The sequence below is a fragment of the Anomaloglossus baeobatrachus genome, chromosome 7 (genome assembly GCF_048569485.1).
Source record: "Anomaloglossus baeobatrachus isolate aAnoBae1 chromosome 7, aAnoBae1.hap1, whole genome shotgun sequence".
NCBI lineage: Eukaryota > Metazoa > Chordata > Amphibia > Anura > Aromobatidae > Anomaloglossus > Anomaloglossus baeobatrachus.
In genome coordinates, this window is record NC_134359.1 from 96,370,985 (window position 1) to 96,393,998 (window position 23,014).

The following is a 23,014-nucleotide window of genomic DNA, read 5'->3' on the forward strand; positions in this document are numbered from 1 at the left end:
ATTGCAAAAGGTAGTAAATCAATGTAGACCCAGAATGCCACCTCAAATTAAATAGTATAAAAACAGTTTTTATTGAAATTCATTAAAAATTCAAAATTCCACCTGTGAAAATTATATAACACATAAACATAATCCCAAGACCATGGGACAGCTCCAATATATCCACCCAAAGGAACAAAACAATTATTCCATAGATAATCGCATTAATAATCCTGCCAAAGGTATAATGTCTAAATGACCCTTACGGTACAAAGATATATTTTACTTGTATCTAAATGACCCTTACTCTCTTTCCTCTACCTGCCAATGGAGATGCAACATAAAGTCACAGTACACCCTAAATGTAAAGAGGTGCCCCCATTCCTCGGCGGCTTTCCCTCCTAGGATATCCCTAGTCTCCCTCGTGATCAAATGAGGTCTAGAGGTTATACCATTAATAGTCAGGAAAGATAGGGAAAATAAACTTATCTGAGAGATGGTTGAGTTAGAAATAATCCCTTAGCAATCCTTTTTTCATAACGTAAAGGCGTCCGGGCTTTCCATGGTCCTCAACCCAATAATATAAATTCACACAGTCTCAACGCGTTTCTCCCCATACAATTAGTTAGGGTTCATCAGGAGACAATGAAAAATGACTGGCCCAATCGCCTGTGGAACAAACAAATATCAAAAACCCCAAATCCAAACCATAATGTAGAGAATCTTGAGATATAGAGCAGACATACCTAATAGCTGTTAGGGGGGCTACTCATTCAGCAGCACACACCTCTCCATGTGGATGTATATAATGGACGTCTTGCCCTGTGGCTAACTCTCCTTAAATACTCCCATACAGGGGTTGTCTTAACTAGGTAATTGCCTCCAGGAACGCCCCGTTACCTGGGAAACCCCGGATGTATAATATGCATGCACTCACCGTTCAGATAAGACCGTCACCCATGCCGGAAGTAAACAATCCCACATGACCCATCCGGGTCATGTGATCCCACACGCTGCGTCACCGGGTCATCACAGATTCTTTATGACAAGCATGAAAGACCCGGAAGTGACGTGCGGTCCGGAACGTCCCATATCCCAGCTAAAGTTGCCCACGTGGGCGTCGCCCATGAGATCACCTGACAGCATGAGCCATCCCCATCACCTCCTACATACATCCCCGCCTCCCTTAACCTCACACAGGGTTGCAAAATTAAACAATTTCAAAATCTATATTTTATCAACACCTATGTCATGGGTAAATGACAGACCAATATCGTTCCTATTCAAATACTTCACAAAATCTTGGAAGGAACTGACTGTCCCGGTCCAAAGGACCAGGACGTCATCAATATAACGGCCCCAGTAGATAATGTGTTTAACCCACTCCGAGTGTGGTTCCTGGAACAACATTGTATCCTCCCACCAGCCCAGGTACAGATTTGCGTACGATGGGGCACATGAGCACCCCATCGCAGTACCTCTGAGCTGGTGGTAATACCGGCATGGGTTCCGGTCTTATCTGAACGGTGAGTGCATGCGTATTATACATCCGGGGTGTCCCAGGTAACGGGGCGTTCCTGGAGGCAATTACCTAGTTAAGACAACCCCTGTATGGGAGTATTTAAGGAGAGTTAGCCACAGGGCAAGACGTCCATTATATACATCCACATGGAGAGGTGTGTGCTGCTGAATGAGTAGCCCCCCTAACAGCTATTAGGTATGTCTGCTCTATATCTCAAGATTCTCTACATTATGGTTTGGATTTGGGGTTTTTGATATTTGTTTGTTCCACAGGCGATTGGGCCAGTCATTTTTCATTGTCTCCTGATGAACCCTAACTAATTGTATGGGGAGAAACGCGTTGAGACTGTGTGAATTTATATTATTGGGTTGAGGACCATGGAAAGCCCGGACGCCTTTACGTTATGAAAAAAGGATTGCTAAGGGATTATTTCTGACTCAACCATCTCTCAGATAATTTTATTTTCCCTATCTTTCCTGACTATTAAGGGTATAACCTCTAGACCTCATTTGATCACGAGGGAGACTAGGGATATCCTAGGAGGGAAAGCCGCCGAGGAATGGGGGTACCTCTTTACATTTAGGGTGTACTGTGACTTTATGTTGCATCTCCATTGGCAGGTAGATGAAAGAAAGAGTAAGGGTCATTTAGACATTATACCTTTGGCAGGATTATTAATGCGATTATCTATGGAATAATTGTTTTGTTCCTTTGGGTGGATATATTGGAGCTGTCCCATGGTCCTGGGATTATGTTTATGTGTTATATAATTTTCACAGGTGGAATTTTGAATTTTTAATGAATTTCAATAAAAACTGTTTTTATACTATTTAATTTGAGGTGGCATTCTGGGTAAATACATATTTCCAGTGCCTTCCGTCCCTAATAACTTATATGGCACATTTATTTTATCTCAGAAGCTCTGTATCTACAGCAACTCATAATAAAATGCTTACCGCCTATCAGCAACTTAAGCGTTATCAGCTTTACTAATTAAGAATTTTAATTACTTTGCAAACAATAGAAAGCTTACACTGTCTTATCAGCAATCAGTGGAGACAGCACTGAGAAAAATGGTAGAATTCAAACATGCTGTGTAATGGACCTTGTTTAGTGGACTAGGGCACAGTTATACTGAGACAGTTGGCAAAACGCAGTCAGACAGGTAACGTTCTGGCATTTACCAAACCACTCATCCATTAGATACCAGATAGAGGTGATTTATCACTACAAAGAACACGTTTCCACTGTTGGTGGGGTGGTTTACATCACTCCACCTGATCTTTGTTTTTCTACTTGTTGATGTAAAGTTGGCATGTAGCTGATCGATCATGGAAACCCAAACCATGAAGTGTAACAGTATAGGTAGAGATCAGTGGACAGGGGCTTCTAGACCCAAGCTATCCCTAATCGCAGAGTTACCTCTAATGGTGAGGATATCTGGGCCGCCTTCCTTGCCCTCCTCATGACCATCCCTGATCTTTTACTTAAGGCCCAGTCACACTAAACAACTTACCAGCATTCCCAACAACGATACAACCTGATATGGATCGCTGGTAAGTTGCTAGGAGGTCGCTGGTGAGATGTCACACTAAGTGACGCTCCAGCGATCCCACCAGCAACCTGACTTGGCAGGGATCGCTGGAGCGTCGCTACACGGGTTGCTGGTGAGCTGTCACACAGGCAGATCTCACCAGCAACCAGTGACCAGCCCCCAGCCAGCAGCGACGCGTGGAAGCGATGCTGCGCTTGGTAACTAAGTTAAATATCGGGTAACCAACCCGATATTTACCTTGGTTACCAGCGCACACCACTTAGCGCTGGCTCCCTGCACACCTAGCCACAGTACACATCGGGTTAATTACCCGATGTGTACTCTGCTACGTGTGCAGGCAGCAGGGAGCCGGCTTCTGCGGACGCTGGTAACCACGGTAAACATCGGGTAACCAAGAAGCCCTTACCTTGGTTACCCGATAATTACCTTCGTTACCAGCGTCCGCCGCTCTCACACTGCCAGTGCCGGCTCCCTGTTCCCTGCACTCCTAGCCACAGTACACATCGGGTTAATTACCCGATGTGTACTCCGGCTACGTGTGCAGAGAGCAGGGAGCCGGCACTGGCAGTGTGAGAGCGGCGGACGCTGGTAACGAAGGTAAATATCGGGTAACCAAGGTAAGGGCTTGTTGGTTACCCGATGTTTACCGTGGTTACCAGCGTCCGCAGAAGCCGGCTCCTGCTGCCTGCACATTTAGTTGTTGCTCTCTCGCTGTCACACACAGCGATGTGTGCTTCACAGCGGGAGAGCAACAACTAAAAAATAGTCCAGGACATTCAGCAACAACCAACGACCTCACAGCAGGGGCCAGGTTGTTGCTGGATGTCACACACAGCGACATCACTAGCAACATCGCTGCTACGTCACAAAAGTCGTTCCTTAGCAGCGATGTTGCTAGCGATGTTGCTTAGTGTGACGTGGCCTTTACTCCCAAACCCTGGGGAAGGCAAGGGCAGGAGAGATAAAGGCAATCGAAATAGACAAACAGGAGAAAACAAATCTCTATCTCACAGCGCACACATACACATGCTCACACACACCCACACACAGAGGTATAAAACAAAAACAGCTTAGGAGGAAAATAAGAGCAGGAGGAAATAACAAGTTAATAGGAGAACTCCACAACAACTCAACTACACACACAAAGTAATGCAATTACCAGCAGGACTGGGATACAACAGCAAAAGGACCAGTTTAGCAAAAGCTATGATCGGCCTGGGAAAACAGACTCCACTATCTTAAAAAGGTGGGGAGGGACTGTGATAGGTCTCCCACACCATGTGATCCAAGAGGTAACCAGCAGACTAGCAGAAATTAACTCTTGCAAGCCCGATCACTAATGAGAACACATCTGGTTGACACCCGAGCATGTATGTGTAACTCAGATTCTGCAGTCTCAACAGCGTCAGTGACACCATGACACTCGGCGAGTTTAGAGCCAAACACCGTGTGACATGAAGATCCTGACACACAGTTTTTGTGCTGTTTTTAATGGCAGAGAAGTTTTGGTCTCTGCAGTTATGGAATCAACAGAGCAGTGATGACCTTTATATCCTCTGCTTCTCATACCATTCTCAGGTAATTGTTAAATATTTAGGAGGGAAGAATGTTCATGAATGGACTTGTTACATCGGTGACTCCTATCACAGGACCACGCTGGTATCAGTGAGAGCTTTACCACCAGCCATTGTGTCACGTTAGGAACACCAAATGGCATGGTGAAGGGAGAGATGTTATACATCGGGGACAAGGGAGTGAATGAGAAACCTAAATTCAATTATTAGGACATTTCCCAATACTTTTGTCCATATAGTACCGGAATACTTTGTGGCCCCTTCTAATAAACTTCATACTGCACAGTTCTCCTCACCTAGAGTTTGTACACAATGGACAGTGTAAATGGGACAACCACATAGCAGTGCAGGGCTTACGACTGATAAATATTTAGAATGACAAGGGTTAATGTAAGATTATTTTAACTGCCAGTGGTAATGTGCCATGTAAAGCAGCACATACAGTATTTCCAAAGCAATCTGGATTTTTATAGCAATGATGTTAACACTTCTCAAGGGAGAGGTCACCGTTACAATGTGGGAATTGAGCAAGGTCATATGATACGGTCTGTCAGCTCGGGGCAAAAGACTCTGACTCATTTACCCTAGGGGTTCACAGACTTCCTCTAAATCATTCTCAAGGAAATTGTATTTTGTGAGTGAGCTATGGATGGATGGATGCTGCACATTGTACCAAACACAGCAATGGAGAACCCAGAGCCTGCCCATATAATAAGAGGAATCTGAGCAGAATAAATGTCACTCAATTATGTTGTTTCATAAATCAACAAAATAAAAAATGTCATATATTGTTATAATATATTACTAAATAATAATTGCATATAAGCTGTACATTAATACATCTCCAATTTGCAGTTGTCTTCTTGGAGAGGCACATTGTTTACCTAGCTTCTAATTTCACCATTGTTTACCGAGCATTACCCTGACACTACCGGACAGGTGCAGATAAAACTCATTACAAGTGCGGATTCTTCCCACACTGTATGATTGACTCACGCAGCTGTTGTTATAGATAATACATAATGCAGGATTCTTTGGTGACTGGGTCATCACATGTTTGATGTATAAGAAACCATGCTGAAGGGTAACCGAAGGAAATTTGTACAGAAAGATGGATTATTGTTTGGGTTCTTCAAAGCTCAATAGACTTGCAGCAACTCTCATACATTAAGAATGTTTCTACAATAGAACAGCATTTTTAGATATATGTATGTGAATCATGCCCGGGTTGCACCATGTTGTCATCTCTTTTATGTATAGCTTCATTATTTTGTAAGACTAGCATGTAGATATGTGAAGCCGCAAGCTCTGGGTTCAGTGGGCATTTCTCGTACTGCTACAACCAGTCATATCTTCTTTCTAATTTGTCTCTTACACTGAAAAGTTTGTTTTAAAGGGAATTTGTCAGCAGGTTTTTGTTACTTCATCTGAAACCAGCATAATATAGGAAATGAGATCCTGATTCCAACAATGTATCACTTCGTACACTGGGTGCAGCATTTGTGACACATAATTTTAAGCTGTAGCACAGTTCAGAAAGCAGACCCTACTCACACCGTAATCCATTGTGCACATTGTATATTGAAAGTGAGCTGCTAATTAGTGCTGGGGGCATGGTTGCACCAAGGCTCATGCAGGACCTAGGCAGTTATAATCTGCTAATGATAAAACACTTATTGTATTGAAACAACCACACACAGCCTAATAAATGACACTAATGTGACATTTGTGTCCAAACCCCTACCACTAATCACATTTTTTCTAATCAAAGCTGCCTTTAGATTAGCAAAAACCTGTTGACAGATTTCCATTGAGGTTCATTGTTTCACAAAATGTTTTAGAGGTCTCTTCATTAATATATGACCTGCTGTATTTGATCATTAGGGTCCCTTCACACGTAGCGACGTTCCAGAGATCCCACCAGCGATCCAACCTGGCAGGGATCGATGGAGCGTCGTTACATGGTCGCTGGTGAGCTGTCAATCAGGCAGATCTCCACAGCGATCAGAGACCAGCCACCAGTGACCCGTGTAACGACGATGTGCTTGGTAGCCAGGGTGCACATCAGGTAACTAAGCAAAGCGCTTTGCATAGTTACCCGATGTGTACCATGGTTACCAGTGTACCGCCAGTTCCCTGCACATATTGTTGGTCTCCCGCAGTCAAACACGCTGATGCGTGCTGCACAGCAGGAGACCAACAAGCAAAAAATGGTCCTGATCGTTTTGTAACGATCAGCAACCTCGCAGCAGGGGCCCACTTGCTGCTGCTTGTCACACACAGTGATATCGCTAGCAAGGTCGCTGATCCGTCACCAAAACCTGTGATGTTTCTGTGATCTCGCTGTGTGTGACGGGGGCTTTAGTCTGCTATGACCACAGATACTTTTAGGCTGGATTCACACATCCATGTTTCGCGGTCCGAAGTATGGATGGTGATGCATGGACTGACTGTAGGCTTCCTGACCCAGCTTGCAAAGCCTCATAAATAATGTTTTCGAATTCAGGTCAAAAGACTTCTTGCCGACCGGTCCCAGCCGTACAGTAGCAAGGAGTAGATAAGTAAAAAGCAGGGGAGCAATACATGACAACTAGATCAGACTGGACATATGGTTTTCTTAATAGAAAAAATGTTGAACAAAACTGGCACAAAAGTCATCCAAACAATTCTAAACTAAAATCCATTAATTGAATCTTGGCTAAAATATTCAAGCGATCAAAGGCACAGTAGGTACAGAGCATGCGGAATAAAAACTGCAACGCGTTTCTAACCGGTATGGTTCTTAGTCATTGCCCAAACATTGGAAAATACTAAAGAAATAGTTTTCTGAGTAACTTAAAATAATCTATTTTAAACTATGGTTAACAGTTAAGAACATTGCAAAATTACTTATGCATCCAATATATACTTTATAAAACATTAGTACAAAGCACTAGTAATTACATGTGCTGATGAACAGACCGGTACTAGTCTATGATTCCTATAGGAATGTGACTGTTGCATTCATACACTGACGATTTTGCAAGTTTTCCTACCTATAAAGAATGGAGATGTCTGTAATTTTATACTTCAACTGTGACAGAGAGAATAAAAAAAAATCCAGAAAATCACATTTTATGATTTTTAAATAATTAATTTCCATTTTATTGCATGATACAATATGAAAAACAGAACTTAATATTTGGTACAGAAACCTTTGTTTGCAGTTACAGAGGTCAGACGTTTCCCGTAGTTCTTGACCAGCTTTGCACACTGCAGCAGGGATTCTGGCCCACTCCTCCATACAGATCTTCTCCAGAACTTTCAGGTTTTGGGGCTGTCACCAGCAACATTGAGTTTCAGCTCCTTCCAAAGATTTTCTATTGGGTTCAGGTCTGGAGACTGGCTAGGCCAGTCCTTGAAATGCTTCTTCCAGAGGCACACCTTAGCTGCCAAGCCTGAGTGTTTTGGGTCACTGTCATACTGGAAGAGCCAGCCACAACCCATCTTCAGTGTTCTTACTGAGGGAAGGAGGTTGTTGGGCAAAATCTTGCAACACATGACCCCATTCATCATCCCTTCAATATGGTGCAGTTGTCCTGTCCCCTTTGCAGAAAGGCACCCCAAAGTGTGACGTTTCCACCACCATACATCATGGTTTTCATGGTTTGGACAGTGTTCTAGGGGCTGTACTCATCCTTCTTCCCCCAAGCAGAGCGAATGGAGTTGATACCAAAAAGTTCTATTTTGGTCGCATCTGACAACATGACCTTCTCCCATGCCTTCTCTAGATCATCCAGATGGTCATTCGAGAACTTCAAACAGGCCTGGACATGTGCTGGCATGAGCAGAAGGACCTTGTGTGTCCTTCAGGATTTTAATTTATGATACTGTAGTGTGTTACTAATGATAATCTTTGAGTCTGTGGTCCCAGCTCTCTCTAGGTGATTGACCAGGTCCTCCAGTGTAGTTATGGGCTGATTCCTGACCTTCCCCAAAATCATCCTTACCAGATGAGGAAAGATCTTGCATTGAGCTCCAGACCGAGTAAGATTAACGGGCATCTTTTGTTTCTTCCATTTTCTAATAATTGCACCAACAGTCATTGCTTTCTCACCAAGCTGCTTGCCTCTAGTTCGGTAGCCCATCCCAGCCTTGTACAGGTCTACAATTTTGTCCCTGGTGTCCTTAGACAGCTCTTTTGTCTTGGCTATGGTGGAGAGGTTGGAGAGTGATTAATTGAGTGTGTGGACAGGTGTCTTTTATACAGGTAAGGCTACTTTCATACATCAGTTTTTTTTCCATCAGTCACAATTCGTTTTGTGACTGATGCGACGGATGAGTCGTAGATTGTGGTACAACTGATGTGACGGATCCCTGTAAAAAAACGGATCCATCGTACCAGCTTTGGAGCCTTGCAATGTGAACGTGTACATACTGGGCAAAAGAAAATGACGGAATCCAGCACTGGATTCCGTCGTGCGATGGATTACGGTGAAATCCTGCACCATAGACAACCATTATACCTTTTGACAGATTGCGACGGAATCCTGCACAGTGCGACGTTTCGTTGCTCGGAAAAACGTTACATTGCGCATTGCTTCTGCCCGTTGGTCAGTCATTCCACGACTGATCAGTCGCACGACGGCTGCAACGCAAGACCATCAGTCGCAATCCGTTGTTAATACAAGTCTATGGAAAAAAACGGAATCCTGCAAATTATTTTGCAGGATTCAGTTTTTTTTTCAAAGCAACGGATTGTGACTGAGGGAAAATGACGGAAATGTGAAAGTAGCCTAACAAGGTCAAAAAGATACAATTAATACAGGTAATGAGTGCAGAGAGTAGAAGAACTTCTTAAAAGGAAAAAAAATAACAGGTCTGTGAGAGACAGAATTCTGGTTGTTGGGTAATCAAATACATATTTCATGCAATAAAATGCAGACTAATTATTTAAAAATCATACAATGTGATATTCTGGAATTTTTTATTTGGTCTGTCACAGTTGAAGTGAACCTACGATAAAAATTGCAGACCTCTTCATTCTTTATAGGTGGGAAAACTTGCAAAATAGGCTGAGGATCAAATACTAATTTTCCCCACTGTAAACTGCTATTGCTAAATAGTTACTACAATTTTGTGCATGGAAATTATATTAACATTTTTTGATTAAAAGTTAGATTAGTTACTTTTCGCAGATCATATCAATTTTTGACAAAGTTGCATGCAAGGAATTGGCTAAAAGATGGGAAACAAAGAGTAGTCATAAATGGAACATTCTCTAAATGGGCTATAGTCAGCAGTGGGGTGCCACAAGGATCTGTGCTAGGACCGATTCTTTTTAATCTCTTTATTAATGACCTTGTGGATGGAATTGATAGTAAAGTGTCAGTCTTTGCTGATGACACCAAACTATGTAGGATATTAAAAACTGACCTTGATAGTACAATATTACAAAAAGAACTGGATAAGATGTCAGAATGGACAGATACTTGGCAAATGAGATTTAATGTTGATAAATGTAAAGTAATGCACCTAGGACGGAGTAATCCTATAACTGCGTATACATTAAATGAAAGTAAACTCGGAACTACAGAACAGGAGAAGGACTAGGGTATTCCCATTACAAATAAGCTGAGCAGCAGCACTCAATGTCAAGCAGCAGCTGCTAAAGCAAACAAGATTTTAGGGTATATAAAAAGAGAGATTAGATCCCGTGATCCCAACGTATTGTTACCCCTCTATAGATCACTTGTAAGGCCACATCTAGAATATGGGATCCAGTTTTGGGCTCCACATTTTAAAAAGGACATTCAGAAGTTATAGTCAGTTCAAAGGCGGGCAACTAGACTACTACAAGGAATGGAGGCCTCTCATATGATGACAGGTTGAAAAAGTTAGATTTGTTTAGCTTAGAAAAAAGACGTCTCAGAGGAGATCTCATTTATATGTATAAATACATGTGTGGTCAATATAAAGGACTGGCACATGACTTATTTCTTCCAAAGACAATACTAAGGACCAGGGGGCATACACTGCGAGTGGAAGAAAAGCGATTCCGACAGCTAAATAGGAAAGGGTTCTTTACAGTTAGAGCAGTCAGACTGTGGACTGCCCTACCACAAGAGGTAGTAATGGCAGATACTATAACAGCTTTTAAAAAAGGGCTGGATGATTTCCTCAGTACACACAACATTGTCGGTTATAAATGACTTAGTGACCAAATGTAGAACTGGTGGAGGAAGGTTGAACTGGATGGACCGAGGGCTTTTTTCAACCTAAGTAACTATGTAAATTTTCCAGATATAATTCCATAACAGTTGGATGCAGCATTTGTGTCTAAAGTCTAAAATCCAGCACATCATAGGTTCCGTTCCAATGTAATATTCCTGGGGTCGTGAAAAATCTGAAACTGCTACAGGCCAGTTCATAGGTGCCGATTACGTCAGCCTTGAAAGTTTTCCCAGCTGTGCTAGGGATGTATGCAAAACCTATAATTTCCATAATGCACATAAGGTTTGTGCAAACAGTGTCCTCTGTGAATTCCCTAATTAGAAAAAGCCCAAAGGAACAACATGTCTGCAGTATGGATCTCGGCACACAGAGCTGAGGCGCTGAGACTCGCTGCCTTTATCTCTGGAACTGTGGTAATGTTGTTATTGTGGTAGCAATGACCAATTTAATTTTAATGTCACTGGAAATGCAGAGTCCAGAGCCGGCTTCTCTGTTAATGCAGCAAATAGTTTACATTTGAATTCATTTCCTATACATTAAAGACCTATGTACTTTCTCCAGCAAAAGCTGTCGTGCATAACGCAGACTAAATTTAGCGTGAGAGTTCACTGAACTGAATTATAGTGCGCAGCCTCTATTGGAAGAAAAAAACTCTTTATTGTTGATTTTCTCGTTTTTATGCTCTTATATTTTAAGACTTGAATGTGCTTATCTCCAAGGAGATGAGGGAGCAGTCTCCTAGGGTTCAGTTACTATGGAAACTTAATATTTTATTGTTAATATCAAGTTTAGAAAGTGCTGGGGTCAATATGTTGTTCGGTGCTGAATACAGTACTGTACAGGACTCTGATGAACTTTCAATCTAGTTAAGAAACTAATAAACCAGTAAAGCTTTTAGTATTTTTAAAATGCCCCCTACCTCACACTCCTCCCTCTCACTTAAATGCCCCCTACCTCACGTTCCTCCCTCTCACTTAAATGCCCCCTACCTCACGCTCCTCCCTCTCACTTAAATGCCCCCTACCTCACGCTCCTCCCTCTCACTTAAATGCCCCCTACCTCACGCTCCTCCCTCTCACTTAAATGCCCCCTACCTCACGCTCCTCCCTCTCACTTAAATGCCCCCTACCTCACGCTCCTCCCTCTCACTTAAATGCCCCCTACCTCACGCTCCTCCCTCTCACTTAAATGCCCCCTACCTCACGCTCCTCCCTCTCACTTAAATGTCCCCTACCTCATGCTCCTCCCTCTCACTTAAATGCCCCCTACCTCACATGCTCCTCCCTCTCACTTAAATGCCCCCTACCTCACGCTCCTCCCTCTCACTTAAATGCCCCCTACCTCACATGCTCCTCCCTCTCACTTAAATGCCCCCTACCTCACATGCTCCTCGCTCTCACTTAAATGCCCCCTACCTCACGCTCCTCCCTTTTACTTAAATGCCCCCTACCTCACGCTCCTCCCTCTCACTTAAATGCCCCCTACCTCACGCTCCTCCCTCTCACTTAAATGCCCCCTACCTCATGCTCCTCCCTCTCACTTAAATGCCCCCTACCTCACGCTCCTCCCTCTCACTTAAATGCCCCCTACCTCACGCTCCTCCCTCTCACTTAAATGCCCCCTACCTCATGCTCCTCCCTCTCACTTAAATGCCCCCTACCTCACATGCTCCTCCCTCTCACTTAAATGCCCCCTACATCACGCTCCTCCCTCTCACTTAAATGCCCCCTACCTCACACTCCTCCCTCTCACTTAAATGCCCCCTACCTCATGCTCCTCCCTCTCACTTAAATGCCCCCTACCTCACATGCTACTCCCTCTCACTTAAATGCCCCCTACCTCACGCTCCTCCCTCTCACTTAAATGCCCCCTACCTCACATGCTCCTCCCTTTCACTTAAATGCCCCCTACCTCACATGCTCCTCGCTCTCACTTAAATGCCCCCTACCTCACGCTCCTCCCTTTTACTTAAATGCCCCCTACCTCACATGCTCCTCCCTCTCACTTAAATGCCCCCTACCTCACGCTCCTCCCTCTCACTTAAATGCCCCCTACCTCACATGCTCCTCCCTCTCACTTAAATGCCCCCTTCCTCACGCTCCTCCCTCTCACTTAAATGCCCCCTACCTCACGCTCCTCCCTCTCACTTAAATGCCCCCTACCTCACGCTCCTCCCTCTCACTTAAATGCCCCCTACCTCACACTCCTCCCTCTCACTTTATTGTCTGTATAGGTGTATCGCCCCAGGGGTGCCGATCCTGTTCTGGGACAACACAGGGATTATTCAATATGGCGAACAGGTAATGTTAGTTTTTATATGTCATGACGCCACTCATGGCTTGCGGTCAGGGATGTGGATGACCGCCGCTGCAGGTTTTATGAGCGCCTGGGACTGATGGGGTCTGCAGCCAGATGATGTAGCCTCCTGTGAGTGAGGCAGACCCCAGGGGCTCGGGTGAGCAGGGTAACGGGTCCCGGAATAACACAAGCTGAGTCCAAAAGTCTTTTAACTGGTTTTTACTCACTTCAGATGTTACAGTGAGCTGACCCGGGCGTTGCTGTGATGAACCAGGTAGGACCAGGGACTCCTTCGGGCCAGTCTGAGGGTAACCTGTTAGCTTGCCTTCCTAGCACTCTGTGTTCGGCTAATCCCCTGACGTGGAGTACCATGGAGTACCATGGGGGTCTATCCAGGGAGTCGCTGGTGCCTTTTCTCCCCTGTGTTTGGCCCGTTTGCCAGCAGCATGGACCAAGTGAGATGGCGCCAGGCTCTGTCCCCTTATGGGTCCCTGCGTTGCTGCTGAGGCTCGGACTCTGTGAGGTTGGTGAGGTACTTGTCGTTCCCCTCACCGGCAGGTTTAGCAGGTAGTTAAACTGGAGTCTGCTCTAGGGACCTGTACCCCGTACGTGCCTAGTCACCAGGAACACCATACTCTTTCTACCAGGTGACCATTCTCCCCCGCTAATGGTTACTACCCTATGCTGGGTCTGACTAGTGGCCGCGCGCATATCTACCTCGTGAAAGCCGCTCACCACCACCAGACTGGCTTTCCCCCTTCTTTCCTGACAACCTCTGCACTCTAGCCCCAGCCCCTCTGCTTCACCCCTTGACAAGATTTGAAGGCCAGTCCCCTCCGGAGACTGCTCAAGGGTCCCATCTACTGGCGTGGGAGAACTGGTTGCTATTTGTCTGTGCGTACACACCTCATTGTTGTCCTTAGGATTACCTGGAAGTACTGTCCCAGCATGGGTGCAGTACTCAGTGGCACCTGACTTGGTCAGCGGTGCCACATAGGGATCCCGTTTTACATACTGGGCAGCAGATAACACAGTAAGTAAGCGCACACAATATCTGAGGAAGAAGACTGACCTGACTGCATCAAAACAAAAAGGTTATGAAAATTGTGGTACCATCATCTCATAAGCACTCAGACACACTTAGGTACATTTCTGGATTTTTTTTATAAGCTCAGGAAACTTTAAAAGAAACCAGACTGCCAATGTACATTAAGCTGGGTTCACACATAGCGACAGCGACAACGACGTCGCTGTTACGTCACCATTTTCTGTGACGTAACAGTGACCTTGTAAGTCGCTGTTATGATCGCTGCTTAGCTGTCAAACACAGCGACGCAGCAGCGATCATAACGTTGCTACATGTGCAGAGAGCAGGGAGCCGCGCACACTGCTTAGCGCTGGCTCCTTGCACTCCTAGCTACAGTACACATCGGGTTAATTAACCCGATGTGTACTGCAGCTACATGTGCAGAGAGCAGGAGCCGGCACTGGCAGTGTGAGAGCGGCGGAGGCTGGTAACGAAGGTAAATATCGGGTAACCACCTTGGTTACCCGATGTTTACCCTGGTTACAGCTTACCGCAGCTGCCAGATGCCGGCTCCTGCTCCCTGCTCGCTTCATTTTGTCGCTCTCTCGCTGTCACACACAGCGATGTGTGCTTATCAGCGGGAGAATATAACAATAAAAAAACGAACCAGGGCTGTGTGTAACGAGCAGCGATCTCACAGCAGGGGCCAGATCGCTGCTCAGTGTCACACACAGCGAGATCGCTAATGAGGTCACTGCTGCGTCACAAAAAACGTGACTCAGCAGCGATCTCAGCAGCGATCTCGCTGTGTGTGTGTGAAGCACCCCTTAGACTCTTAGTAAAAAGTACGTGATCTCTTGACCTTATCCACATTCTTGGATATTAGCAGTAAAATAGGTCAATAGGTGGAACTTATTTTTGGAGCATAAATAACCGATTTCCGTCAAGATAAGCACAAATACATTACCATTCAAAATTAAGGAGATAATTGCTAAATTTTTCCAGAAATATTTGTAACCATATTTATGTATATTAAAAAATGTAAATATATAAAAATGTTGCACTTCAAGATGATCTTTCACTGTATTTTTTTTTATTTAAGAGTTTTCCTATCTCCAAGATACTATCCCAATATGTAGTAGATATAATAGTAATAATAATTAAGAATAGCAAATATCTCCAATTAGAAATGTAGTATAGTTCTTCTGATATAGTCATGTCTCTTACCTCATGTGCAGGGTATTACAGTAGCTTAGGTATCCATGCTTATGACCACAAGCAATTAACCAACTGTCAATATATTAGTGGTCATAGCCATGGTTAACTAAGTAATGTCCTGCCCACTAGGGAAATTACATAGATCAGGAGAACTATACTACATTTCTAATTAGAGGTTTCTGCTAATATTATTATAACACATACTACATATTGGGATAGGATCTTTGAGATGGGAATAATCCTTTACATGGATTACCTCCTCCAATTGGTTGCATTCCATTGATTCTGGAACAGTTTTTCTTTTCTTATGTGCCCCTCCATTCCAGAGTTTTGCCTCTCTCTGAGCATTTGCTTTTCTCCTTTATGATGCAGTCAAATAAAAACATGGTTTTGTCAAAGAGTGGGATAAGCACTCCTAAATAAAATAAAATAAATCTTTATTTTTATATAGCTCTAACATATTCCGTAGCGCTTTACATACATCAGGAACACTGTCTCCATTGGGGCTCACAATCCTAATTCCCTTTCCTATATGTCTTTGGAGTGTGGAAGGAAACCGGAGAACCCAGAGGAAACCCACGCAAACACGGGGAGAACATACAAACTCCTTGCAGATGTTGTCCTTGGTGGGATTTGAACCCCGGATCCCAGTGCTGCAAGACTGCAGCGCTAACCACTGAGCCACCACTCCTCCACAGGGAAGGTGACAGCAGCAGCCTGCCTCTGCATGTTCTCCTGAAACATAATTTATCCAATGTGAACATGCAGAAAACAGCGCTGTTGCCCTTCTTCCTGCTATTGGCGCCCTGGAATACAGGAGACAGCAGCAGATCTCCTGTACCTCAGTCGGGTTTGTTGCTCCAGCTCTTCTCACGCTGAGCCAGGCTATAGCTGTGGAATGCTGTTGACATTTGCATTTTCCCCTGTGACCTGTTTGTCTACAAAAAAGCTGTAAGACATGAGCACAATATTAGGGTCTTATCAGATGGTACCGAGAGGGTGATCACCTACGAGAGCTCACCTTGTTAAGTTGTGCAAGTCACAACTAAAGGTCCAGTCACACATAACGAGATCGTTAATGAGATCGTTACTACGTCACAGTTTCCGGATCATTGTTAAATCGTTGGTGAGATCATTGGTGAGATGTCACACAGTTATTTTCCCAAGGACTTTAGTAACGATGCAGCGACCTGTATAACGATCTCGTTGGTCGTTGGGACCCTGTCACACAGCAGCTATGTAACGATTCCGACCTCTAATAAGGGCGTAGTGTTTTACGCTGTAAGCCACGTAGGCATGCATGTACGTCGCCTTTTCCATACCCCTCCTCTCCGATTGGTGGCCAATACTGCGTTCTGATTAGGCGGCCGGCCTAGAAGGCAACTTTGTATCGCTTCATCCTTTGTCCCTTTTTGAGCCTTGCTTTGAGGATTGAACCTGCGACTCTACCCGAATTCATTCGTACTTTGTTCCCGGTTGCTTGCTTGCTTTTCGGATCGAAGCTGCATATGCACCCAGATTCATCCCTACTTCGTTCCCGAGTGTTTGCTTACAGTTCTCAGCACCGACCAATCGGTGCAGAGGGGGCGCGGAAAAGGTGACGCAACTACACGCCTTTGTGTCACACTTTAAGTTCTCATCTAGGTCATTAACAAGATCATTGGTAGGTGTCAAACATACAGATCCATCCTGCCCAGCAGGACTCCAACGAGCCAAAAATGGCCCAGGACATTCAGCAACGACCAACAATATCACAGCAGGGGGTGGATCGTTGGTACATGTCAAACATAACGAGATCGCTGGTGAAGTCGTTGTTTTGTCACAGAAAGTGTGACGTAGCAACGATGTCATTAGCGATCTCGTTATGTGTGAAGTGGCCTTAACTGTAGATGCTTGTATGTCACAGCTGCTGCGGCCCCACTGAGAATAGACGATAACCAATAGCTAGATAGGAATGGGCATATACCACTGAACTTCTCTTTGTGCGTTTGGTTTTTCTTCTCTTTGTGCGTTTGTTTTTTCTTTAACACTGGTTAATCAAAACTTACGTGCCCTAGACAAGCAAACAAAGGATAACCTTTAGCTAGATAGGGATGAATGCCGCGCTACCATGAGGAGGAGATAAGGGTACTTTACACGCTGCGATATCCGTACCAATATCGCTAGCGAGCGTACCTGCCCCCGTTGGTTGTGTATATAGCATAGAATCTGGCTCACAATAATTTAGGTGCCACCGAGAAAAAAGTCAATGTTACAAGAAGTAGCTCGGGCACTCAAAGAATTGAAAAAACGAAAGTATTGATGCTTGTCAATGCCAATTTTTATTTTTATTTTTCATGCAAAGGTTTGTGCTATGACGTTTCGGCCATACAATTCTGGCCTTTATCAAATAAATGTGCTGGAACAAAGGAAAAAAGAAAAATACAATATCAAATCTCATATACATATACAGTTGATTTTACACATACAGTCAATTATACACGTAGTGCATGTAACAAAAATTTGGCCAATGTTTTTGGCGTTTTTAGAACTATACGTATAACAAACAGAAAACCTAATGTACAATAGTATAAATTATCAATTCATGATCGTACAATTGAGAGACCCTAATATGACATACATGTAAAAAAGGATTATATAGAAAATACGTACCACAGGGAACGTATATGTGGTTAAACTGGTAGAACTAAGTTCACATATGTTGATCAGTGGTACCCTAGTGATCAACCTGAAGTGAAAAACAAACCCATCTTAGGAATATTATAGATATTTCATGTATACATATATGAAAGGGACCATAAGGAAAATACATGAAATCAGTAACAAAATTTACCTTTGCTATTCTCTATGTGAAATGTCTCTTAGAGACCCAGATGTTCACTAACAAGCTGTGGTGTATGGTCCGCTATAACACTTGATATACACAAAGAGTGATAAGAATTAAATTGGAACCACCATCTGGTGAAAAAAAGTAATGATTCTGAAAAGACTGGGGGGGGGGGGGGGGGGGGAGGGAAAAAAGGGAAAAAAGGTCAGGCAGGGCTTAGTCCAGATTCAGTCACCATGTTGGGCGCAGTAAGAAATGTAGTATTACCTTAGTCAACGTCATTTAACCTCTCAAGGGGCTCATACTCGTGTTGTTGCTGTGCTATGGGACCAAGTTCCTTCAAATATGAAGAGTAAAACATAAAGAGTAAAAGGCTGACAGAGAAACATGGAAGGAATGAAACATATATGAACAGGATAGGATTTTCATCACTCACCACTGTGTGTGTTGAAATTTAATCCTTGGTGTACTTTTAAGGATCCTTTAGGAAATATCTCCTTGTGTGTCTATAAGTTTTTGTACGATATATTAAAAAATGATGATTAACCTCTCTACACCAGGAGTGTCAATAAATCCCTGTTCATTACCTGGATAGGTCAGATGCAGTGGTGATTCAGTGGAAATCCACTGTCAGTAATCCTGTAGGTCCTGTATCTACAGCCCCCCAGTGAGGATCTGTAGGAATTATATTAAAAAATGATTAACCTCTCTATGCCAGGGGTATTAATTAATCCCTATTCATTACCTGGATAGGTCAGATGCAGTGGTGGTTCAGTGGAAATACACTGTCAGTAATCCTGTAGGTCCTGTATCTATAGCCCCCTTGTGAGGATCTGTAGGAATTGTATAATCAATAAACATGTCATAGTGAATTCTGCAAAAGTGAGGAGGGAAAAACCCCTATCCGTTACCTGAATACGTAATTGCAGTGGTGATTCCGTGGGGATGAAAGCTGCGTGATGACCGGAGGTACCGGCGGGTGTGTGGCGGCCGCCATTTAAAGCTAAAACATGTACACAGGAAATCCTGTGAGTGACACGCTGCGCCGTCCGTGGAACGCATCAGCGCGCAGGCGCAGGGGGCATCCCGGTCAGGAACGCCCCCCGCGCATGCGCACAAGCGGACCACATGCGGCTTAATGCCGGACGTGGAACAGGAGCGCGCGCCAGGTTGGACGCGCGCCCATGCCCCACACACGGCATGTGAGAGTGAATGGGGCGTGATACCCTTGTATGACTGACGCTAGCGCGGGCACGGGTCTAGTTCCCCGCGGCCGCGCACGCATGCGTACATACTCAGGATGAGTGTATACAGTACGAAGATACAGTAAGGTGAAGACGGAGTGATCCATAGGTAAACGTGATGTGGTGATGACGTGACATCCGTGTTGGTATATTAAGGTGCCTAGGGAATAAAAGAAAAAGTGATTAGTCTTATGGAGTAATAATATAAGATAATAAAACACTGTCTAAAAGCCCCTAGAAGCCTGCCTATAAAATCCAATAGTAAGTATCCCCTATAACCCCAATAAATTCAATTAAATTCTCAGGTCCCTCATTACATATAGAGTTCTACTTAGACTAATAAGACACCTCATATTCACGATTGAGGCCATTGGGCTCGAGTGTCTGTAGAGTATAAATCCAAAAGGATTCCCTCTCTTTCAGTTTTAAGATCCTATTGCCTCCCCTCCTACTAACCGGGATATGCTCAATCACCTGATAGCGCAATTGCGATACCGAGTGGCCTGCCTTCATAAAATGCGCCGGGATTGGTAGAAGTTCATATTTACATCGAATAGTAGACTTGTGTTTACTAATTCGGTCTCGGATATGTTGGGTGGTCTCCCCAACATACCCGAGACCGCACGGACACTTAATGAGATAGATCACGTATGACGAATCGCATGTAAAAAAGTCCTGGAGATGGAAAATTCTACCCGTGCGAGGATGGGAGAAAGAGCTACCTTTCGTCATATTCGAACATTGCATACAATGTAAACATGGGAAATTGCCCTTTCGTGCAGTATGAAGAAATGTCTGACGGGGCTCCTTCTTTTGAGAACCCACATCTGCCCTAATCAATGAATCCCGTAGATTTCTTGGTCGTTTGTCACAGAACAAAGGTGGATTCTGGAAGGCTTGCACTTCGGGATAAGATTTACCCAACAAGGACCAATGGCCAAGAATGGCCTTTTTGATCTGCGACTGAAAGGGGTGGTATGTAGAAACCCCCCGTCCCCCAAAAGAAAAACGAGGAGGGGGAAGAGGAAATCCCGGGACCTCACACAAGATCACGACCCGGTCACAGGTAGGACCAACATCGTCTTTAATATTTCCTCATACCACTTATCACCAACAGGACGAGAGTCCTACAGAAAGGACTCTCCTTTTGTCCAACCCCTTCATTCAACGAGTTTTCAGTAGATCAGGAGTTGCGCCGTTTCTTCAGGTCTGTCAGACTGAAAGCTCACTTTCGCTCCTTAGATAGCAATCACACTACTGCTTTGTCAACTGATCCCCATATGTTTAGATTGAATGATCTTAGGTTGTCCATACCCAGTACATTTTCTCCTCCAAGAGTTTATCATCCTGTGGAGACCTTTATTGGTCTAGTTACTGCAGATACCAAGAAGGTTATTGGTGACATAAGGGACGGTCATATGCACATACGCCATAATTTAACACCTGAGGAGACACAAGCTTTACAGGAGCTGAAGGACAATAAGAAACTGATAATTAAGCCAGCAGATAAGGGTGGGGCGATCGTAGTTATGGATAAGTCCTATTATGTGAATGAGATTTATGGACAGCTAAATGATATAACCACCTATACTCCCATTCCACATGACCCTACACCAAGGATTAGGGAGACTATTAGGCACCTGGTGGATGAATACATAGGATTGGGTACCATTGATGGGAAGTTGGCGGACTTCTTAATCAAGGACCATCCCATTACACCGGTTTTTTATACCCTACCGAAGGTGCATAAAAATCTAACTCAACCACCAGGGCGTCCAATAGTAGCGTCGACAGAGTCCATTCTTTCTCCACTGGCCATAACTCTTGAAAAGATTCTGAATCCAATAGTACCCCTCACCCAGTCTTACGTTAAGGACACCTCAGACTTCCTTCGGCTCCTTGGGACATTACAGAACAGTTCTCCTGACGACATTTTAGTGACTCTGGACGTAAACAGTCTCTATACGAGCATTGGTCATCAACAGGGCATAGAGGCTGTCACCACATTTCTGGATAAACAAACCACACTTTCACGTCATCAAAGAAAATTCTGTCTGGATCTTCTTGAGATTGTACTGCATAACAACTTTTTCCTCTTTGAGGACCAATTTTATATGCAGAGGAAGGGGACCGCAATGGGCTCTAATATGGCGCCGCCGTATGCGAATCTATTTATGGCACACTTTGAGGACAATTTTGTCTATAACCATCATCTATATGCTTCTCATGTCACCACTTGGTGCAGATATATAGATGATATATTTTTGATCTGGCATGGCGATTTGAGCTCATTGCTTTCCTTTCACATGGATCTGAATAGCTGCTTAGAGGGTCTACAATTCACGCTGCACCATGATCTACAGAACATTAGCTTTTTAGACACTATGATAGTGAAGTGCCCGGATGGTAGACTAATCACTGATTTGTATACGAAACCAACTGACAAAAATAGTCTTTTACATTTCACGAGTGCGCATCCTAAGCACGTGAAAAAGGCTTTGCCAATGTCACAGATCAAGAGGGTACAACGCATAGTGTCTGATCCGGCTACGCAAACAGAACGCTGTGCAGAAATCAGTCAAAAATTTATGAACAGGGGTTACCCACGAAGTATTGCAGTGCCTTGCCCTACCGACAGGGGGAAACCCGTGATTAAGGGACCTAGGGTAGCATACGTTTCTACATACCACCCCTTTCAGTCGCAGATCAAAAAGGCCATTCTTGGCCATTGGTCCTTGTTGGGTAAATCTTATCCCGAAGTGCAAGCCTTCCAGAATCCACCTTTGTTCTGTGACAAACGACCAAGAAATCTACGGGATTCATTGATTAGGGCAGATGTGGGTTCTCAAAAGAAGGAGCCCCGTCAGACATTTCTTCATACTGCACGAAAGGGCAATTTCCCATGTTTACATTGTATGCAATGTTCGAATATGACGAAAGGTAGCTCTTTCTCCCATCCTCGCACGGGTAGAATTTTCCATCTCCAGGACTTTTTTACATGCGATTCGTCATACGTGATCTATCTCATTAAGTGTCCGTGCGGTCTCGGGTATGTTGGGGAGACCACCCAACATATCCGAGACCGAATTAGTAAACACAAGTCTACTATTCGATGTAAATATGAACTTCTACCAATCCCGGCGCATTTTATGAAGGCAGGCCACTCGGTATCGCAATTGCGCTATCAGGTGATTGAGCATATCCCGGTTAGTAGGAGGGGAGGCAATAGGATCTTAAAACTGAAAGAGAGGGAATCCTTTTGGATTTATACTCTACAGACACTCGAGCCCAATGGCCTCAATCGTGAATATGAGGTGTCTTATTAGTCTAAGTAGAACTCTATATGTAATGAGGGACCTGAGAATTTAATTGAATTTATTGGGGTTATAGGGGATACTTACTATTGGATTTTATAGGCAGGCTTCTAGGGGCTTTTAGACAGTGTTTTATTATCTTATATTATTACTCCATAAGACTAATCACTTTTTCTTTTATTCCCTAGGCACCTTAATATACCAACACGGATGTCACGTCATCACCACATCACGTTTACCTAT

The 23,014-nt window shown here is 44.0% G+C and overlaps 1 protein-coding gene across 6 annotated transcripts in view; it reads right to left on the bottom strand.

Moving 5' to 3' along the window:
• Nucleotides 1-23,014, bottom strand: part of RAMP1 (receptor activity modifying protein 1) — a 464,674-nt gene that overhangs the window by 299,649 nt on the left and 142,011 nt on the right. The window lies entirely within an intron of this gene.